Genomic DNA, 20,587 nt, shown 5'->3' with positions numbered 1-20,587 from the left:
ATATTCTCTTATATATTTTCTTTTAGTATATGTATTGTATCTTATGTATATATATTCGCATAATAATATATTTTCTTGTAGTATATATATTGTATATTATGTATATATTGTAGCATAATATATTTTCTTGTAGTATATTATATTGTATCTTATGTATATATATTCTCTTATATATTTTCTTGTAGTATATATATTGTATCTTATGTATATATATTCGCATAATATATTTTCTTGTAGTATATATATTGTATCTTATGTATATATTGTAGCATAATATATTTTCTTGTAGTATATTATATTGTATCTTATGTATATATATTCTCTTATATATTTTCTTGTAGTATATATATTGTATCTTATGTATATATTGTAGCTTATAAATATATTTTCTTGTAGTATATATATTGTATATTATGTATATATTGTAGCATAATATATTTTCTTGTAGTATATTATATTGTATCTTATGTATATATATTCTCTTATATATTTTCTTGTAGTATATATATTGTATATTATGTATATATTGTAGCATAATATATTTTCTTGTAGTATATTATATTGTATCTTATGTATATATATTCTCTTATATATTTTCTTGTAGTATATATATTGTATCTTATGTATATATTGTATCTTATAAATATATTTTCTTGTAGTATATATATTGTATATTATGTATATATTGTAGCATATAAATAATTCTAAGTATAGACAAAGAAATATTGCGAAAAGAAGCTCATGGGTAGAAGCAATAAATTTTATTACCAAAAAATGACATATCTTTCTTAGTCATCCTTCCCCCAATGGAATGAGCACAACAAGGTACTAATACCACCATTAGAAGGAAAAAAACTAAGGAAGATGTGCCAAAATACAAGTTACATATTATTCTATGTATTATCTCTAACAAATCTCATAAATCCTTCAAGGTTCGGAGGAGGTTGCGTTGGTGGTGGTGGAAAAGAAGCTTGTTCATCACCACTTCCGGGCGAAGCCGAATCCTCCGTAAGTTCCGCTATCATTTCTTCATAAGCTTCATCTATCGCCGGTTGTGCTTCTGCAATTCCAAAGTTTCTTCTTTCCGAGCGGATCCAATCTCTAAACAATACTGATTTTTCCAAGCTATCCCTCATAGACGCTCTATGATCACCTATTTGCAGTCTTGCTTGACTGAAAGCGCTCTCTGATGCAACAGTTGAAGCTTGAATTGATAAAATATCCCGAGCCATCCTTGCAAGAACAGGAAAATGTTTTTCCCTTGCCTTCCACCATTCCAAAAGATCAAAAGAGCCGTCTGGATTCTCCTTTTCAAGTCCCTGAGACAAATAAACTTGAAGCTCATTTAGATGTGAAGTTTCATCATAATTTTCACCTTGAGACCCCCTGAACTCCGTCCAAGATTTAAGAGCTTTTAAGCCCGCAACTCTTTTAGAGGATTGTGAGCTAGACGAAGTAGGGGTTGGAATAGTTGGCCTAGCATGCTCTAAGGCAAGTTGATATATTAATTATAATTATGCAAACTAAACCACACAAAAATATATTCTAAAAACGTAAGAGTTGAAACGAGTTTACCGGATTGCCGAACAACTTCTTGAAAATTGAAAATCGTTGAACACTTGAAAACTTCAATTCAACAACTTCACAATTTTTCACGAAATTTCAACAATAAATTAAGTAATTGTAGTAGAGAGATTGAGAGAGATTGAGAGATATTGAGAGATATTGATGAATTGGTGAATAAAAATGAAAGAATGAGGGGGTATTTATAGTTGAGAAATGGGGAAAAGTGTAATTATATAAAGTTTGGGGTTAAAATAAAGTTTGGGGGCCAAATGGCCATTTTTTTAACTTAAAAACGGTCATATTTTCAGCCCAAACGGCTAGATTTTAAATATGGCCGTTTGATTTTTTTTTTTTTTTTTTTTTTTGAAAAATAGCCGTTGGGCCCGCCAGGACCGGCCCAGGCCCGCCTGCCGGTCCCGGGCCAAACGGTCCCGGGCTCGTGGGCTCAACCATGGAGACCAGCCCGTGACGGGCTCAGAGGCCCACCAAGACCGGCCCACCCAGGACCGGCCCACCAGGCCCGTTAGGACCGCGGGCCCGGTCCGGTCCGGTTCAGGCCCGGCCCACCGAGCAGCATTACTTATAAGCACATTTGATGTTTATCAAACGACAAACTAATAAATAAGTAAAAATGTGCTTATGTTGAATAAGCTTAGCCAAACGCCCTCTTAATATTTATAATACTTTTCTGATTTCTTTTTTTCAAAAAATATTTTATAGTATAAGTTACACATGAGTATTACTGTAAATGAGTAATAGTGCAGTAATACTTGGCATTGACTAACTTGGAAATTCTGAATCTACTTTTGGTGAGTGCTTATTAGTTACTGGCAATTGGATTGCGATTGGTCAGACTCTTTCCCCACTTTGGCATTTTCGCCACTGTAACCTTTTGAAAATACTCGAAACCCACCCACTTTTGAAGAGAAAAGACTTTACAGGTCCAATGAGACAATTTTCAGCCCACTAAGAAATTTTTTTCTCAGAATTGGATATATCTTCCATTTTTTTCCCTATGTTGCAGTATTATACTTTTGGATAAATATATATTTTTAGTCACTGAGGTGGATGTCAGATTTTAATTTTAAGGGTTCAGCATTTAAAGATTTTAGTATTGAACTTATTATATTTTCAAAGTTATGGGTTCATATCAACTATTTATAACAATTTTTGTAATTTTTACACATAAGTTTATGCTCAACGCCAAAAGTACTGGATTCAGTTGAACTCGGTAGCACTATATTGCATCCACCCTTGTTTTGTCATTCCCAAAATAATAGCTGATAAAATATATATTATTACACGGTGTATCATTCTTACTGGTAGTATTGATACATGATAGGTTACAAGTACCTTGGGCATAAGTACTTTACTTTATGTTTTGATGATCTAACAAACTTACCATCCAAAACCAGATAAGGAACCTGTTACACATTTACAAGACCTTGAGATCACAAAGTTCCAGCGTGGGATATAACTCAACTCTTAAGAGTGGAAGGAACAACTGAGGAAACAGGTCCCTACCAGTTCCCGAGGAGACTGTATGAAGTCAACTCTCCAGCAGGAAAGTTACTGCCTGCACACGCTACTGCACAGGAAAAATGCAGCAGCCAACTTTCTATAGAAGACGTTTTACCTACCTTGTTTACATCATTGTAAGTGATGTCACACACGTATAAATACCATCAAGGAAGGTAAAACAACTCACTCCATGAGAGAACCAGATAAAGGACCTGAAGCATGTCTGGTACAATCATTCAAGTTAATCGACTCAAGATAATATGGGCAGTGTGCTTTAGATTCACAGGAACCAGATTAGGGACTTGATACCTTGGTGTTCCCCTCACAGAAGTATAGGTCAACTGTACAGCTGGAAAGCAACTACAGAAAGTGACTGCCTGCAACTGTGCAGCAGACAGTGCAACAGTCACTTCCCATTGAGAAGAGGCATGTACTAACCAAGATTTGACATCACTAAGGTGATGTCTTTTGTATTAAAAACCTGGTGCCTCGTCTCCCAACACTTGCAAAATCAGAAATGAAAATACTCTCTCAAGTGCTTGCAACAACCTCTCTCAAGAACAAAGCTACTTCAACCTCAAGGACCGGATCCAAGATTGAAGATATCTTAAATCCTTAGGTTTGTTGAGTCTTTGTTATTTGTTCTTCAATTGTAACTCCTATCTTGCTTTCTTAGAAGTTGTGTTTTAGGTAACCCAAAATCACAAACCCTCCAAGTTTGTGTCTTGGCTAGAGTTAGTCGAGTTGTAAAACCTTTGTAATAGAGTTATTACAAAGTGGCTTGTAATAGGATTATTACAACTTAGAGTAATTAATGTTTTTGTCACTCGAGAGTGACAAAGTGGCTTGTGGTGAGAGTATCACAAGTTAGTCAAAGTCTTTGTAACTAGAGAGTCACAAAGTGGCTTGTGGTGAGAGTGCCACAAGTTAGTTGAGTTGAATCCTTTGTAATAGAGGTATTACAAAGTGGCTTGTAATAGGTGTTTACAAATTAGTGAAATTGAAAGCCTACAAGTGTAGGTCGTGGTTTTTGTCCTCTTGAGTTGAGATTTTTCCACGTAAAAATCCTCTGTATTCTTAATTACTGCTGAGCTACTGCGCTAACAATTAGAGAACCTGATTCCCTGTACTGATTGGTTGCACAGTGTGATGACCCAAAATGTCATCTTTAAATTAAATAATCATCGCGGTGTTTTAAGACCTTAAAAAATGGTATCAATAATTTCTTGACTTGCGTGTGCAGTCCGTATAATTTTTCGGAAGGTTTTTATATGAAAAATGGATTAAATTGTGAACTAGAGCTTTAAAACTCAACTGAGCTGACTTCGGTCAACATTTTGAGTAAACGAACCCGGATAAAAGTTTTGACCATTCCGATAGTTCCGTATCGTGATTTGGGACTTGGTCATATGCTCGAAATCAAATTCGGAGGTCCCTAGATTAAATTATTACTATTTAACGGAATCTAAAAATCTAAGGTTAAAGATTTCTTAAGTTTGACCGGAGATTTGACTTTTTGATATCAGGGTCGAAATCTAGTTCTGAAAATTTTTATAGCTTCGTTATGTCATTTATGACTTGTGTGCAAAATTTGAAGTCAATCAGATTTGATTTGATAGGTTTTTGCATAGAATATAAAAGTTGGACATTTCTAGTTTCATTAGGCTTGAATTGGGGTGTGATTCGCGGTTTTAGCGTTATTTGATGTGATTTGAGGTTTTGACTAAGTTTGTATGATGTTTTAGGACTGGTTGATGCATTTTGTCGAGGTCCCGAGGGCCTCGGGTGGATTTCGAAAGGTTAACGAATATAAAAGGCTGCTGAAATTTTCTGGGCAGTTTCTGCATTTTTCGCACGTGTGAACAGTGACCGCACCTGCGTGAATAGTATCCATGTGCAGTACCTGTGTACAGTACACATGAACAGTATCTGTGTACAGTAGCCATGTACAATACCCATGAACAGTACCGTGAACAGTCCCCATGAACAGTAAACGCGTGAACAATAACCACGGAAATTCTGGACAGAATGTTAAGTTCTCACCCATTTTCCATTTTTACCAAATTGGAGCTCGGGGAAAGGTGATTTTCGGGAGATTTTCAGAGAAAACAACGGGATAAATGTTCTTAACTTAATTTTGGTTAGATACCCGAATCTATTACTAGTTTTGGCATTTAATTGGTGATTTTAGTTGGGAAAATCTTGAAAACCCTCTTGGTTTAATTTGAAGACTTGAGGGTCGAGTTGACGTCGGAATTTGGTAAAATTGGTATGATTGGACTCGTGGTTGGATGAGGTTTCATATTCCGTAATTTTTGTGGGGTTCCGAGACGTGGGCCCCACGGGCAAATTTTTAGTACAATTTCGGATTTTAAATGGAAAATGTAAAATTTCATATGAAATTAATTCCTATAATTTTTATTGACTGAATTGAATTGTTTATGACTAGATTTGAGAATTTCGGGCATGAATTCGTGAGGTAAAGGCTTGTTGGAATTTTGAATTGGTTGCAAAGAGAGGTAAGTGTTTGGTCTAACCTTAGCTTGAGGGATTATGAGTTTTGTCCTATTTGTTATGTGTTATTTGCTGAGTACGGCGTATAGGCATGGTGACGAGTATCTATACGTAGGTGTCAAGCATGCGCACGAGTCTTATACTTTGACTAATGTGACTCCGTTTCGTATTGTATATGCTCTATATGATAATTTCTATTGAGGAATATGACTTGTGAAAGTATTATTATTAATTAAACATGGTAGAGTATTGTCTCAAGTTGAGAATTGAATTGTTGAACATTGTAGAGCATTGGCTCAAGTTGATAATTGAATTGTTGAACATTGTAGAGCATTTGCTCAAGTTGTGAATTGAGTTGTTAAATAAACGTGAAAGAAGAAAGGAGAGAGAGGGAATCATGATATTGTCTCCCTTGGCGGGATGTTATTCTTTTGATATTGTTTCCCTTGCCAGGATTTGATTGTTGTACTATTGTTCCCCTGCCGAGATTTTTTTGTGATTTCATTTATTTCCTTGCCCTTATTCCTTGTGATTGTTGTTTGGGTGAGGAAGAGTGTTAAAGCACGAAGGGTGATGCCGTGTATGATTTGGTGAGGAAGAGTGTTAAAGCACGAAGGGTGATGTCGTGTATGATTTTGTGAGGAAGAGTGTAAAGCACGAAGGGTGATGTCGTGCCGCACAATGTACAATTCCATGTCGATTATATTAATTTTATGGTGAGGATGAGAGTAAAAGCACAAAGGGTGATGCCGTGCAGTTTATATTGATTCTTATGGTGAGGGAGAGAGTAAAAGCACGAAGGGTGATGTCGTGCACTTGTCCTTGATTTTTCCTAATTCTAATTGAGTTATGTTGTCCTTTACGTTTATTTACTGATTTTCTGTTGTTACTTGATTTTATTTCGATGTTATAGATTCCCTTACCCTTATTTCTTGTGATTGTTGCTTGGGTGAGGAAGAGTGTAAAGTACGAAGGGTGATGTCGTGTATTGTTTTGGTGAGAGAGTGTTAAAGCACGAAGGGTGATGCCATGCACTTTCTGTTTGTTGTGTTTACTTGTTATTAACAATTCAAGTGTATTAACTGTTTAGATCCCTTTGTTGTTGTGATCCTTTGTGTTGGAAATCCATAGTGTTTACAATACCTCGCCCTATTTTTTTTATATGTTCAATACTTCAAATTTCAGAATTTGTTATATTTTTAACTCAATTGATTTCTCAATTAAATTTTTCTTAAACCGTTTGAGGTTGTACTTTACTTAAAAAGGAATTTCTACTATGTTTTGATTTATTAATTTCTCGTATTAAAGGTAATGATTCATTCGATATTGTACTTTAATTGAAAATGGTATTTTCTTTATCAAATGATTTCTAAAAAATAACTTCATCTTTTCTTATTGATTTCCTAATTGGGTTGGAAGTTGTACTCTACTTTATGTTAAGTAAATGAGACTCTTTGAACATTCTTAATTGTATTGGGTTATGGAACCAATGAACAGAGTAACATGAGGATATTGTTGTGCAATGTGAGGCAGAAATATGTGGGCACAAGGTGCCGGGAAAAATATTATGGTTTTATTTAATGGCACGTGAGTTGTCTGTGCGATTGTGATATAAATATGGGCACGAGTTGCCGTGAAAATATGAAAGTGGGCTGAGACCTATATTATTTATGATTATGAAATGAGGCGTCACAAGGTGACCTTTACTCGAAAAAATTATATTCGAAAGATGCTTATCTGAAAGATATTTTATTTAAAGGAAATATATTCAAAATATATTCATTGAAAGCATATTATCTTAGAGATTTATATTTGAAGGACTTGATTAATTTATTGCACTTGTATTTATTAATTGTTGAGGAACATTTATGGTATTCTTGTTGCCTGCTTTTTATATCACTAATTGATCATTGCTGCCATAATTGTTATCTGCTTCCTATTATTTTGTATGCTATATTGCACAGGTTTATTTGGTAGTCTGGTCCTAGCCTCGTCACTACTTCCCCGAGGTTAGGCTAGACACTTACTAGCACATGGGGTCGGTTGTGCTGATACTACACTCTGCACTCTTTTGTGCAGATCCCAGTGTTGTAGACTTCGAACCGCAGTGAGATTGTTGTTTCTTGTTCATCAGGCGACCCGAGGTAGTCCTGCAGGCGTCCGCAGACCTTGGCGTCTCCTTCTATCTACTATTCCTGTTTCTTTCATGTATTTCCAGGGACAGTGTTGTATTTATTCTTTCATACCTTTATATGTAGTACTCCTAGACAGTCTGTGAAGTTGTGACACCAGTCTTGGGTAAATTTCTTATGGATTGGTACTAGCAGTATTATTAATTCTTTACAATGCAGACTTTCGCTTATTCAATTCTGTTGTTATCTAATTGTGGCTCTTAACTATTATCGAATTAAAAATGGAAACAAGGTAAATAGTTCAGTTGGTTGGCTTGCCTAGTTTTCACTAGTAGGTGTCATCACGACTCCCGAGGGCGGAAAATCCGGGTCGTGACAAGTTGGTATCAGAGAACTAGGTTACATAGGTCTCACAATTCATAGACAAGTTTAGTAGAGTCTTGAGGATCGGTACGGAGACGTCTGTACTTATCTTCGAGAGGCTACAGAACTAGTAGGATAACCTCACTTCTTTCATTCCTTATCGTGCGGATTTATTCAACTTGAAGCATATAACTTATGTTGTTTTACATCCACTCATGTATGAAATTGCGCACTCAGTAATAACTATGCACCACCGGTCAATGGTACCACATAGGGGTTATAAGGGAGCCAGGATTGTTCAATCATTGTTACCACGTATTTCCAAGATTGAAGATGCAGAAGTATTGAGAGATCACCCGGTGAATCATGTAGGGGTGCAATGGGCCCTGGTGTCTGGTTGACTTATATGATCTGTGAAGGTTAACATTGTGGATTATCGGATGTTGTGACCTATGGCTTCGTGCCAAGTGAGGGGAGTCCACTATCAACGATCAAATTGTGGGGTCATGTGTTATACCAATTTTGGCATGAGACGTATTTATGTGGTATTGAATGGTTTTTCAAAACTTGTATATGATCAAGAGCTGAGATTTGAATGGGATGATGATGAGACTTGAGATATTCCAGCGTCCTCAATAATTCTACATTTCAGTATCAGCGGGGTCATGGAAACATATTCAGTATACTCGTAGTGCTTAAGTTAATCAAAACCCTCGCGTGGGGCAGTCATCTTTTAATGTACCAGTGGCACGGAATTTCCTGCAATGGTTATTTAAGTTATCCGGTACAGACTCAGTATGAGCAGTCGAACTGCGGATCGGTTGTTATGAAAATGGTGATACTAGGAACATCCTGAGAAATTGTCATAGACTTGGGAGAAACATATTTTATAAAAGCACTCACGCTAAGTGCCCCATTGCAATTACTACTCCACTTACATGACCATCCAGAGGTAGGGGTCAAGATGTTAGAGGTGGAGGTGAGACTCCTAGAGGTGGAGACCCAACCCGTTGATATATTTTCTATGGTATGGTTGAAGTCGCAACACCATATGGTGTTGTTACAAGTACGGTCTCGAATTATTATAAAGTAACAAATTTCTTAACTTGATTCGGTTCTAAGTATCGAGGCAAGTCCTCCTATTGTGCCCCACTTTATGAGTGAACTTCGTAATTCTGAAATCTGCTTATGTGAATACTCCTGTTGGGAGGTTCGATGGAGATATTTATGCCTATCATTATGTGTTGTGATTTTGTTAAACGGAAAATTATTCAAAAGAAGAAAATGGAATGTTCCAATTTGGCACGATGTGCATATTACTTGTGGTACAGAGTTGAGGATGAGATCCTTGTGTTTTATATAATGTGAAATATTTAAACCGGGCTACAAGCTGCGGTAGATGTTATATAAGGACGAGGTCCTTATGGTGAAAAAAATATTTATGTGTTTAAATGCTCCTTTTGTGAAATTAAAATTTGTACTATAGTACTTATAAGGTGGCATGCCTATTAGACTTATTTGAAGAAAATTCTTGTATGAATATCTTTATTCATAATTTGCCAGATTTGTATTGTAATTATTGAGTTTTAGACTACGAGGTGAGATCCCGAAGGATGTAAATTGTTACTCGTTAATTCGGGTAAGTAATTATAAGATCTTCATGCCTTGTTGTTAGTAAACTGAAGGTTTGAAACGGAATTTTTGTTAACATGAGGTTAATTGGTAATATTGTAATCTTTTATGAATAACTATTAAGACCAGAGATGTAGTTATGGTCATACATATGATGTGTTCCATGTCAAGATATCATTGTGATAATGTCGTGCTTGTTATACAAAGATTAGTGTTATTAATATATACTTTGTGGTGCTTTGTTAGGTTGTGGAAATGTTGTTAGGAGTTGTTTTGGTGTTACTCTGGCAGGTGGATAGGCCCAATTAAAGGGGAGACTCTACCGAAATTTCTGAAAAATTAGGGAGTTAGAAAATTTTGGGATATTGAGATGTGCAAAGAAAGAGATAAATTACATTATGTGTTTAAGGATATGCTCTAATTCTCATTTGAGGACGAATGACCCTAAGTGGGGAAGAATGTAATACCCCGTATTTGATGGGTGCGTAGGCACGAGTTGCTATAGCCAGTCGAGACTAATATCGTGTGTTGATGTGAAAATCGGGCCTTTCTGGAAATGATTGGAGTGTAAGTAATTTGGTCTTCAAGTTTATAAATATGGATAAAGGAAATAATCTCAATTGAAATGGTGTTGTCGGACTTATGTTGAATGCGGAAATGTGGGATCAATCACGAATATTTGTGTAAAAGTAAAAGCATCAATTTGGTAACCTGAGAATAATCCTTAGTACGTTCGAGGACGAACGTTTATTTTAGAGGTGGAGAATGTGATGATCCAAAATGTCATCTTTAAATTAAATAATATCTCGGTATTTTAAGACCTTGAAAAGCGGTATCAATAATTTCTCGACTTGCGTACGCAGTCCGTATAATTTTTCGGAAGGTTTTTGATCACGCTCAACTGTGTCTATTAAAAGATTAAGCGGGCGTTGCAAATATAATCTAGGGTATTATGCCCCGAGTCGAATCCCACAGGGAATTAACATATCAAGAGAAGCCTTTAAAGTACTAAATTCTTTTGAGTCAACCTTCTCAAACTTTGTAAATAACAAGTGGTGTTATGGTCACTACTCCAACTAACAGAATCGATAAAACGAAGATTAACTACTACGCAGTTGTAGACAATTGGAATAAAGATCTAAGGCAATGGTTTCCCCTGTTGTTGAATTCTTTAGTCGTATGTTTCTTATAGTTATGAATTAGTTGTCTCTATCGATCATGAACTCTCCAGCTATCATAACTCTCTCTCAAGTAATTATAATAATTTACTAGACGCACACTCTCAAGCTACACTATCTAGATTTGCATTACAGTTCACTTAGATCGCACTCGAGGTATCGTTATCTCTACTCCAACCTCTAAATCCTCGGTTATGACTCTCGCCTATACTCCGGGAGTGATGTTGTTCAAACAATTACCTAAATATGCTCTCTCTCTCAAGAAGATACATAATAAATAGGAATGGCTAATTGAGGATCCTTTCAACTAACCAAAATCAAAACGTAGTTGAACAACTAGAGATTAACAACCAATTCAAACTATATTAATATAACAACAAGTTCATCCACAATGGGTTCACCCAAAAGCTTAGATTAAAAGATTTAGCTACTCATAACAATGATGTTCATCACAATAATTAAATTCATTACAAATCATAAAAACAATAGGAAGAAGAGAGGAACTTGATGTAGAATACTCCTCTTTGCCTCTTGCCTTTCCTTTTCTTGCTCTCAACTATCAAAAGCTGCACACACACTCCTTGGGCGAGCTTGCCTTCTATAGGTTAAGTGAATTTGCCCCCTAGACTTCCAAATTTACCCCCAGGAATTATTTTTCAGAAATGGGCTAGCGCGACCGCGCTAATGGCCGCGCTAGTAGCCTTACCATTTTGCCTCGACCATCTGGGCTAGCGCGGTCACGCTAGTGAATGCGCTAATGGCCACGCTAGTCCAGGCCTTCATTTGGTCGATTATTTTTCTCGTTATCTCGCTTACTCAGCTCCTAGGGGTCTTTCTTGCTTCAATGCATCTCCAATCACATCTTTAAGGCCTTATATAAGCTCATCATTCCTGCAACATAATTTAGAGCTCATTTTCATCATTTGATTATATTAGAGCATTGAAACATAATCAAGATGGGGCAAAATAATCATCAAATGATATAAATCTAGCCTAATATCAACACCCCACACTTAAATCTTTGCTAGTCCTCGAGCAATCCACCATCTTTTATGAAGGTTCCTTCACTAAGCATTCTTCCCTAATGCATCACACCATGAACAGATCACATGAGTTACACCTAGTAGTGAACAATCTTAGCCTCAAAAGTTGACTCTCACGTGTCGTGCAATATTCATACTTTCTCAAGCTACTCTACACAGAAGTCAAGACGTGCCTTTCCTTCATGAATCACATGCCCTCACCTTCACACAAAGAGAGTAGTTTCACATATAATGATATTTAGAACAATTAGAAACTTAGATAGATGAACTTCACTCACTCTCAAAAAGAACATTCACATGTCACAAAGATACACCATAAACTTGCCCGTAATGTACTACTCTACTAATTGAGCCACTCAGTCTAAGATCAATAGGACTTCACTTGGTTGTAATATAAGCAAAGGGACAGGTAGGATATATTTAGTGTAGTGACTAACCTCCCTAAGCACTTTTTAATACAATTACATTAACATTCAAAACCATATTTCTGTCAACCAAATATTTCACCACCGTTCTTTTATTTACCACAACCCCATCCATTAGGTGCAATTATAGCAAACCACCACTTCTCAACCACTATATTTTTTTTTATGGTGGTGCTTCATTTCTTATGTGACAAAATTCTACACATTTTTTTGATTTCCGTGGTTCCACTCAAAAACCAAACCCCACACCTTTGCCTTTGCATAATTCTCAATACCATTCAAGTGCTTATGTGAGGAAAACGGGTTCAAATAGAAGGCTATTCAAATAATTGGGTAAGGTTTGCAATGTGGTTGCCAAAGAAATAGGCTTATAGGCTCAACGGGGTTAACTAAGATGTATTGCAGTTAGGTGGGTTTACTTTATAAGTCTGGCTCAACAAGGAATTGTCTATATCACTTCTAAGACTGAATGAAGCTACTATTTCGCTTTGCAAACACACAGGGCAAGTTCTAGGCATCAAATGTGAATCATGAAATACAGTAAAACTCACACATATGGCACATGACTCATTCAAGATTGGCTTATCAAGACACTCTCTTCTGAGTATTCAAGTCAGTGACGAATATACAATTTAAGGCACTTTAGCAAGAATCAACTACTGAGAATAAGCGTTACACTCTAGTGTCTATTGTGTTCAGGTGTAATAACGCTAGAGACTTTTCTTTTCGAATTCATCTCGTTATCCCATTAATCCTAATTTAAAAACTAAAAAGAAAACAAAATGAATACAAAACTACCTATACCCGGTTCAAGTTAAACCCTTGGAAAGGAACCGTGGCCCAAATAAAAACCAAGGGGGAGTTACTACACTACCTAAAAAAAAGAAAATAATAATAAAAAAATATTTTTGTAATTTTATATTGTTTTTTTTATATACTAACTTCCCTCAAGAAAATTATCTAAAGGATCCGTCATCAGGAAGAGTCTTCATTTTCATTTTTTTTATGCTCGACTTGGTCCAAGCTACTTACCTATTTTAAACTAATCAACTCCTACTTAATCATCAAAGAAATTAAAGTTAAACCACCAAAACAATCAAAACAAAACAAAACCAACCAAAATCAACTAGTCAAAGGTTACAATTACATATATACAATGAAGTATCCCCACCCCACACTTATAATGAAGACATTTCCCCATGGCTTTAAAAATTAAAGAGTAGTGAGGTATAGGTACTTTCCTGATGGCTCAATCCTGGTCGGAGACGGTGTCTGGGTTCACGTTGCATGCCCGACCCAAAGCTCTCAACCAGCCCAAGAACTTCTTTTCAGACTTCACCTGTCTATCAGCCACGGCCTCAATATGAGTACCTAAATCTGTGACTGAAGTACGTAACTCGGCCATCTCTTGTTCCAAATTGGTCATGCGGGTGCTCCTACGTGGCTGTGAAGATGTGGATGCCCTAGATGGCACTGCAGCTGCTATAGGGTGCTCCGGGGACTAGGGTTCGGTCCTCATATTCACATTCTCCTCTTCTTCATCCTCATCGTCTGAGGCGTCAGAGCTACCACTACTTTCTTCCTCTACTGCTGCTGGCTCCTTTCCCGTGATTACTTTGTCCGCTCGGAACTTGTGGTCATTTTTCATGAGGCCATCTGCAGCTAGATTTTCGGGCACTCGAGCATACCTACAAAGTTGAGTTATTAAAGAAGAGAAGAAGAATCCATACCTTTTTATTCGGCTGCGGATGAACATCTCGTCATGTATTACTTTAGCGACGTCGAAGTTGTACCCATTGATGAAGAACCAAATCAAAGCAGCTATGGGCCCATTTACCTCTGTAGTATAGTGGGATGGAATCAAACGGTTGTTGATTAGATACAGCTAGCATTTCGCTTCAAAAGTGAGCGCGGAGGAATGGAACTTCTCACCATATTGCATCCAAACCACATCTTTCCCCGATGCACAGATTGTTTCAAAGAATCTTTGCCACTTTTCCTGTGTGGGGTTACGACCATACTCATAGAAGTCGTCATAATCAATGACAGGAGGGGGTAGCTGGTACACCGTCCTTATCGCCTCAACAGAGGCATTCACCGCTTTCTGTCGTACTGTGATGATTCCATTGTCATTTTCAGGTGCGTTGGCGTAAAATTCCCTCACAACCATTACATTACCCTCACCGGGCTCATTTATGAATGTTTGTAGCCCACGTCTCATAAGCTCATCGTACATGTGAGGGCAATGTCGTTGGAGCAATCGGACGTCAATACCCCTCTCAGGAATTGGCTTTTTAGAAGCCTTCTCAGCAAAGCGGTCCTGGGCTTTAGCCGAGACAAATTTGGTATTATCGAAAGGGCATTCAGAGGCAGCCCCGCGTGTCCTGGATGAGCTTGCTTGTCTGCTAGAAGATGGACCGGTTGTGCGTTGTTTCTTCGCTGGAGCCATTATACCTGAAGAACGAAAACAAATAAGTACTTCCCAATACTAAAAATTGTGATGCACTGCGATTATTCAGACTTCACACGCATACATGGTCACAATTACATAACGACACTCACTGAGGCCTTTTTACAAACGCCTTGTGGGCATTAGGCACTCACAACTTATTCCAAGCAATATACAACATAAACCCACCATCAATTCTTCCAAAAGTCCCAATTCAAGTAAAATAACACTCTACAATTCGCACCCCCACAAATACTACAATAATTATTACCAAATCTGCTACTAACAAACAAATAAAGAAATAACCGTATAAAAGAAAGCACACTTAAACACACAAAAATCTGCAGAGATTATGTGAAACAAAGAAAGAAAATTGAAACAAGAATAACATACCTGTAGTGAGAGTGAGGAGTAGAAAAGAGGGTTAAAGGGGAATGTTGTTGGAGATTTAGATGAAGATGAAAATTTTCTGGAAGAAGGGAGTGGAAGAAGAAAAGAATTTGAGTTGTGAGAGATTGGGGAGGGTTTTGTGAATTGTTTTAGGGCGTGTATTTTGGTGTGTATGGGGGTTTGTTAGATGTGGGTTATTAGATGGGAGGGGGGGGGGGAATTTGGACTGAAGAAAGAAAAAAAATAATTGAATGATACAAAAAAATAAGAACAAGTGTAAATGTACATTTAAAAAATCGTCCCTGAGTAGCGCGTTCAGATGCGCGATCACGCTAGTCTAGCGCGTCCAAGGCAGAGAGTTTTGCCAATTTAGCACGACCATTAGCGCGATCGCACTAGTAGCGTGGCCACTAGCACGGTCCAGGCAAAAAGTTTTGGCAATTTAGCGTGGCTACTAGCGCGATCGCGCTAGTAGCGCGGTCAGTAGCGCGTGCATTAGTGTGGCCGCGCTAGGAGTCTTCAAAATATTTTTACACTTTTCACCCGATTTTTCCATTTTTTGATTGCCTTATCACCCACCCATTGTCACCTGCATTGGTTAGCATTTTCAAAAACTCACAATTATCCACTACTACTACCGTCGGGTTGCCTCTCGACCAGCGCCTTAGTTAATGTCGTGGCACGACGTAGTTCAATCGCATTTAAGGCTCGCTCGACCTTTGTGGTTCAACGAGAAGTATGACGGACAACTATTTCGGTTCATCCATCCCCACATACAGTTTGAGTCGTTGTCCATTAACCTTGAAGGTGTTAGTGCTATCTTCACTGGTTATCTCCACAACCCCTGACGGGAACACTTCGGTCACCCTGAATGGCCCAGACCATCGGGACTTAAGCTTACTAGGAAACAATCTCAACCTCGAATTGTACAATAATACCTTGTCTCCGAGTTTGAAATTTCTGTCCACAATGTGTTTGTCATACAACCTCTTTATTCTTTCCTTGTAAAGTCTCGTGCTTTCAAAGGCGTGATATCTGAATTCCTCTAACTCATGCAACTTTGTCAGTCGATTTTCTCTAGCCTCATCAGGGTTCATGTTCAATTGCTTTAGTGCCCGCCAAGCTCGATGTTCTAGCTCCACAGGCAAGTGACAGGCCTTCCCAAATACCAACTTGTACGGTGACATACTGATAGGTGTTTTGAATGCAGTCCTATAGGCCCAGAGCACATCGTCGAGCTTTTTCTCCCAATCAGTTCTTGTGGCATTTACAGTTTTAGTGAGCACACTCTTGATCTCACGGTTTGAGACCTCTACCTGTCCGCTTGTTTGAGGGTGATACGGGGTTTCCACCTTGTGGTGCACGTCATATTTGGCTAGTAACTTCTCAAAGACACGGTTGCAAAAGTGCGTGCCTCCGTTACTAGTGATGGCTCTCGGAATCCCGAATCGGGTGAATATATTCTTCTTTAAGAACCCCACCACCACCCTCGAATCATTGGTGGGGAATACTGCAGCTTCCACCCATTTGGATACATAATCTACTGCAACAAGTATGTACTTATTGCCGTAAGAACTGACGAAGGGACCCATGAAATCAATTCCCTAGACATCGAACACCTTAACTTGCTGAATTGGATTCATGGGCATCTCATGTCTACGGGATATGTTTCCCGTTCTTTGGCATTCGTTGCAGCCCTTTACCCATTGGTGAGCATCCTTAAAGATTGTTGGCCAGTAGAACCCGGCCTCTAACACCTTCGCTGCTATCCGAACTCCTCCAAAATGTCCTCTATAAGGTGACGCGTGACAAGCCTGCAAAATAGAACATTGTTCTATCTCGGGGATGCATCTCCGGATCATGTTGTCAATACAAATTTTAAACAAATGCGGTTCATCCCAGTAGTAGTTTCGGCAGTCACGATAAAATCGTTTCTTTTGAACATAAGAGAGTTCATATGGTTCAATACCGCAAGCCAAATAGTTTGCAATATCAGCATACCATGGCACATCGTCCACACTTGTGTCTAGAAGCTGTTCGTCTGGAAAGGTTTCCAGAATATCCTCAGACTCAATTGCATTTTCAGCACCTTCAAGGCGGGACAAATGATCAACGACTTGGTTCTCCGTGCCCTTACGGTCACGAATATCCAAGTCAAACTCTTGTAGAAGTAGCACCCAACGAATTAGGCGCGGCTTGGACTCTTTTTTATCAACTAAATACCGAATGGCTATGTGATCTATGTACACGATCACCTTCGACCCAATCAAGTAAGACCTGAACTTATCAAAGGCAAACACGACAACCAACATTTCTTTTTCAGTTACCATGTAATTCAGCTGAGCACCATTCAACGTCCTACTTGCGTAGTAAATATAGTGCATTACCTTATTCTTGTGCTGTCCCAACACAGCTCCTAGAGCGTAGTCACTAGCATCACACATGAGTTCAAATGGTTGCTCCCAGTCGGGAGCAATTATAATCTGTGTTGTGACTAGCCGCTTCTTTAGTTCCTCAAAAGCCACCCTGCAATCATCAAAAAACACAAATGGGTTATCTTTTTCGAGAAACTTACAGAGGGGATTGGCAATCTTGGAAAAATCCTTGATGAATCGCCGGTAGAAGCCGCCGTGTCCTAGGAAGCTACGAATAGCCTTGACTGATGTGGGAGGTGGAAGTTTTTCTATCACGTCGACTTTGGCTCTGTCCACCTCAATCCCTTTAATCGACACTAAGTGCCCCAAGACGATTCCTTCTTGTACCATGAAGTGGCACTTCTCCCAGTTCAACACTAGATTCGTCTCGATGCACCTCTTCAGTACACGGTTTAAATTTGCTAGGCATTCATCGAACGAATTTCCCACCAATAAAAAATCATCCATGAAGACCTCCATAATGTCTTCCACCATGTCTGTGAAAATGGATATCATGCACCGTTGGAATGTTGCAGGTGCATTACAAAGACCAAATGGCATTCTCCTGAAGTCAAACACTCCGTAAGGGCAAGTAAATGAAGTCTTTTCCCTATCCTCCGGGGCAATAAAAATCTGGTTGTGCCCCGAGTATCTATCCAGAAAATAAAAGTGTGACCTCCCTACCAATCTATCTAACATCTGATCAATGAAAGGAAGTGGGAAGTGGTCCTTCCGGGTGGCTAGATTTAGCTTTCTATAATCCATGCAGATTCTCCAGTCTGTGACGGTTCTTGTAGAGATCAATTCGTTGTTATCATTCTTAACTATCATCATGCCACCCTTTTTAGGTACACATTGAACTGGTCTAACCCAGCTACTATCAGAAATTGGGAAAATGATTTCCGCATCTAACCACTTGATCACTTTTTTCTTCACCACCTCCTTTATATCGGGGTTCAGCCTTCTTTGGTGTTCCCTGGAAGGTTTTTGTCCCTCTTCTAGTAAAATTTTGTGCATACAGTATGCAGGGCTTATCCCCTTTATGTCTACCATGGTCCACCCAATGGCAGTCTTGTATTCCTTAAGTACCTGCAAGAGTTGTTGAGCCTGCACATCTAACAAACTAAATAAGATAATAATAGGTAATGTGGAGTCAGGTCCAAGAAACTCATACCTAAGATGGGATGGCAATGGCTTTAACTCCAGCTTTGGTGGTTCTTCGGTTGATGGATTTCCTGGAGGAGTTTCTCTATTTTCCAGGTGCAAGGGCTCAAATTCAAGAGTTCTATCCCAAGACCCTCTACCCTCTAATGCCATCACCCATCTAACCAGTTCTTCTCCCTTTACTTCATCTAAATTCATTAAACACGCAGTGAGGGGGTCTTCAGTAGTCATCAGTTCATCATCGGTTTCTACGAAAACATCCACGGCATCAATAAGAGAGCAATTGGCGAATTCACTTGGTCGCCTCATGGATTTCTGCACGTTGAATGTTATCTCTTCATCGTTCAACCTCATCTTTAACTCCCCAGTTTCACAATCAATTAAAGCTCTACCCGTGGCCAGGAATGGTCTTCCCAAAATTATGGGAATCTCTTCATCCACTTTACAGTCTAAGATTACAAAATCTGCAGGGGACACAAATTTCCCTACCTGAATCAACACATCATCCAGAATACCAGAGGGTCGCTTTAACGTCCTGTCAGCCAGCTGCAACAACATAGAGGTGGGTCTAGCTCTTCCAATACCTAGCCTCTTATAAATTGCCAGGGGCATAAGATTAATGCTGGCCCCTAGATCACACAGTGCTTTAGCAAAGGCAAAATCACCAATAGTGCATGGGATTGTAAAGCTCTCTGGGTCAGACAGCTTTTTCGCAATTGGTCTAGTCACCACTGCACTACAGGTCTGAGTAAGAGTAACTGTGGCCAAGTCTTGGAAATCAAATTTTCGGGATATTAAGTCCTTCATCATTTTTGCATAACCAGGCATCTCTTTCAAAGCATCAATCAAGGGAATATTTACCTGGATTTGTTTTAGCATATCCAAAAACTTCTTGTATTGCTCCTCTTTTTGGTACTTAGCTAGCCTCTGAGGAAAGGGTGCATGAGGTCTCTTCTTTCCAATCATTTGGCTTCGATCTTTATCAACTGCCACATCAACCACTGGTTCCTGTGCTATTTTAGCTTCTTTCTCGGTCTCCATTTGAATGCTACTTTCTTCCTGGGCAGGCTGGACTGTCATCTCTGTCAGTTTCGTTGATTCATCCAACTCAATGGGCACTGATATGAGTGTCTCAGCCTCCCTAGCTTCTCGAGCCCTTTTTTGCTCGACATCTAAATCTCTGCCATTCCGTAAGCTCACCGCCATCATCTGCTTTGGGACTTGATCTTTTGGATTTACCTGGGTATTTGCAGGTAGTGTTCCATGAGGGCGATTGTTCAAACACATCGAAATTTGGCCCATCTGCATTTCAATATTTTTGATCGCTGAATCATGTGCATCTACTCTCTCGCTAATCTTTGCATTAGACCCAATAACCTGTTGCATCATTGCTTCCAGTCTAGTAAACCTATCTTCCTGCCTTCTACTATACTATTGTTGAGGAGGGTGATACCTGTCACACCTCCTTTTTCCGCCCCCGCGGGGGGCGTATGAGTTTTTCCAATTAAAGGACAATCGAAACGGGATTTATTTATTTATTTCAGAGTCGCCACTTGGGAGATTTAGGGTGTCCCAAGTCACCAATTTTAATCCTGAATCGAGGAAAAGAATGACTCGAGGAAAATATTTTTGGATTTTTTGTTTTGAAAATTGGAGGTCTAAAAAAACTTTTCTAGACTTTTTGGCAAGACAAATATTTTTGCAACAAATAAAGATATATATATAAATATATATATATATATATATATATATATATATATATATATATATATATATATATTTGCAACAAATAATGA

General features: G+C 38.5%; 1 pseudogene; it reads right to left on the bottom strand.

Moving 5' to 3' along the window:
• Window positions 1–13,875: 13,875 nt before the first annotated feature.
• LOC138878691 (uncharacterized) lies at window positions 13,876–20,180 on the bottom strand (annotated as a pseudogene).
• Window positions 20,181–20,587: the final 407 nt, after the last annotated feature.

Source organism: Nicotiana sylvestris, chromosome 9 (assembly GCF_000393655.2).
Source record: "Nicotiana sylvestris chromosome 9, ASM39365v2, whole genome shotgun sequence".
In the NCBI taxonomy this organism is placed as follows: Eukaryota; Viridiplantae; Streptophyta; class Magnoliopsida; order Solanales; family Solanaceae; genus Nicotiana; species Nicotiana sylvestris.
This window is presented reverse-complemented; position numbering and strand designations above follow the sequence as displayed.